Source organism: Ursus americanus, chromosome 22 (genome assembly GCF_024610735.1).
Source record: "Ursus americanus isolate L20-20 chromosome 22, mUrsAme1.1.p, whole genome shotgun sequence".
NCBI lineage: Eukaryota > Metazoa > Chordata > Mammalia > Carnivora > Ursidae > Ursus > Ursus americanus.
This window is the reverse complement of record NC_142148.1, coordinates 40,356,041-40,358,922: the sequence shown is the minus strand read 5'-3', so window position 1 is coordinate 40,358,922 and position 2,882 is coordinate 40,356,041.

Genomic DNA, 2,882 nt, shown 5'->3' with positions numbered 1-2,882 from the left:
GGATGAGAGTAAGATGCAGTAAAATAATTAGGAAGTGATGGGTTTTACATATTTATCACCTTTTAAAAATACAATTTATTTAATTTTAAGTTTGTATAGCTTGATCTTTAATCATGGATGTTTAAAAACCAGTTGACAAAATTCCTAAAAATGTTCAAATTGACTCTCGCAAGCTAGGAGAAGGTGGCTCCAGCCTGTTCCCGGTTGTGACGACCTCATGAAACAACATGTAAATATATCCAGCGTATTCGTTAAGTGTTGGTTTGCTAGGGCTTTCAGAACAAAAAAGCACAGATGTGGTGACTTAAGCCACAGAAGTTTGTTTCCTCATGGTTCCGGAGCCTGGAAGTCCAAGTTTAAGGTGTTGGCAGTGTTGGCTTTTTCTGAGGCCTCTCTCCTTGGTTTGCGGATGGCCGCCTTCTTGCTGTGTCTTCCCATGGCCTTGGCTCTGTGCATGCATATCCCTGACGTATCTTCTTCTTCTTATAAGGATGCCAATCCTACTGGTTTAGGGCTCCACTTTTACGACTTCATTTAACCTTACTTATCTCTTTAAAAATCCTGTCTCCAACGGCAGTCATATTGGGGGTTAGGGCTTCAACATATAAATTTGGGAGAGGACACAATTCAGTCAATAATAGCATTTAATAAATATTGGTGGACTATAAATCTAAACAGTGGAGTTTCAACAATGAGCTGAGAATGATCCATCTTCTTCTCTTACAGGCATTATGTTTTTTTTTTTTTTTTTTAAGATCCTTTCGGTAGACTGAGGCTATCTATGTCCAAGAAAACCTTGGCTGGGGTCTGTCTTCACTGGGCTGAGGCTCGTGTGCAGACGGTCCAATAAAGGGCAAAGTGCTATACAAATGGAAGATTACTGTTGTGGTTACTATTTCTTTTTCTTTTTTTTTTAAAGATTTTATTTATTTATTTGACAGAGACAGCCAGTGAGAGAGGGAACACAAGCAGGGAGAGTGGGAGAGGAATAAGCAGGCTCCTAGCAGAGGAGCCTGATGTGGGGCTCGATCCCAGGACGCCGGGATCACGCCCTGAGCCAAAGGCAGACGCCCAACGACTGTGCCACCCAGGCGCCCCTACTATTTCTTTTTCTACCGTGAGTGGTTGATGTGGGTGTTATTTGGTACCAGCTAAGATTTCTCACTGACTCATGTACACCCTTAGGGATGCCCTTAGGTATGTAACAGTCCGTCACAGGCATGTGATGGCTAATGTTTCGTTCTTTTTACTTCTTGAGGCCTGGAGCCCATGGAGCATAGGCGTTAAGAGTTCAGTCTCTAAAACCAGAATCTCAGTTTCACAATTGTATCGTCATGGCTAGAAACCACAGGTATCGTCATATCACGCTATGTTTGCTATAGAAGTTGAAGACCGCCATCCAAATCCCACCAGGAATACGATCATTGTCCAAACGTTTGGGTTTATTTAGCTTGCTGCAGCAAAGGAGAACGCACAGAGAAACCCCAGAGACGTCTGAGTAAAAAGGAATTAGGGTGGGATTATTGTAAGACTGGTCTTGTGAGTGTTTCTAGGAGTTCGAAAGAAGTGGCTGGGGGTGGGGGTTGGGAAAGAAGGCATTTTTGACTGGGTCCTGTCCCTGCGAGGGGGTCACGCAGTGATGGAGAATCTACATCATTTTTATCTAGAGGGTCAGACCACTGACGCAAGGCTAAAGTTGTAAATGGGAGTCACTTGTGTTCTAAGGGGAGAATCCAGTCACTTTTGTGGCTCTAGAGTCCTGGTTTTTGTCTTCTTTAAAGTATTGCCACACAAGGAATTTGTCTGATGATCATTGTTCATTTCAATTGGAATCCTTATGGTCTATTTGTTTTCAGGGATGTTTTCTCATAGGTGTCTCATAATAGTATTCTCATTACTACTTAAATATTATACTAAGGTATTATAATTATCAAACAAGCAGCTATTTAAGATATGAGTAAAGAAGCATATCACATATATTTTGTGAGATATACACCCTATGTTACCTTGACAAGCTTAGTCAATACGAGTGTGGGTTTTTTGCAATCCTGTGTATTTTATTTTATGCAATTTAAAAACATTATTCAGAGAAAGAATTCATAAGATTCACCCAACTGTTCAAGAGGTCCGAGGAATCCTGAAGTTAAGAACATGTGATAGCCCAACCCTCTCATTTCATGGACCGAGTAACAGGCTTAAAGAAGACAAATGGCTTTCCTGAGATTACACTGTACATCGGTGGCACAGCGGGGATGAAGAGCCGCTTCTTCTCTGTCCGAGGAGGCAGGAAAGAAAAGGGAAAAGAGTATAAAAGTCATGGGCTTTGGAGACAGGCAGACCAGCATTTGTTGGGATAATAACACTGTCTCAGTGTGGGTCTCCTTGAAAATAAAACAAGTGGCAAAGTTTCTGTAGTATTTTGCCGAGGGGTCCAACCCCAGGGCAGTGAGAGTGAGGAGAAAAGGAACGTGAGACAGGGATGGAAGGGAAGCAAGTTTAAGGTGGCGGATTACTGAATTTACTACAGGAAAACGCAGACAATAATTCAATCAGGAGGGTGCCCGATAGCAGCAAAGAATCGAAGGCACAGTAAGAGTGAAGACTAATGGAAGAGGCACCAAGTCCTAGGTCTACGGCTGAAGCCGCGTTCATGTTCCCATACAAGTCTGGCAAGAACGCATTCTTCATGGATTAGCAAGAGATAAGGTAATCATGGTGGCAGCAGGATTCATTGAGAGGCGCTTGAGACGGAGGAATTTTGGACAGGTGCATAAATTGGACTTAATATGACTGTCTATCTCATGCCATTGTCGTGAGGATTAGAAATAAAGCCCTGAGCTCAGAAGCAAATTCTGTAATTGGAATATACCACATCATTGGCA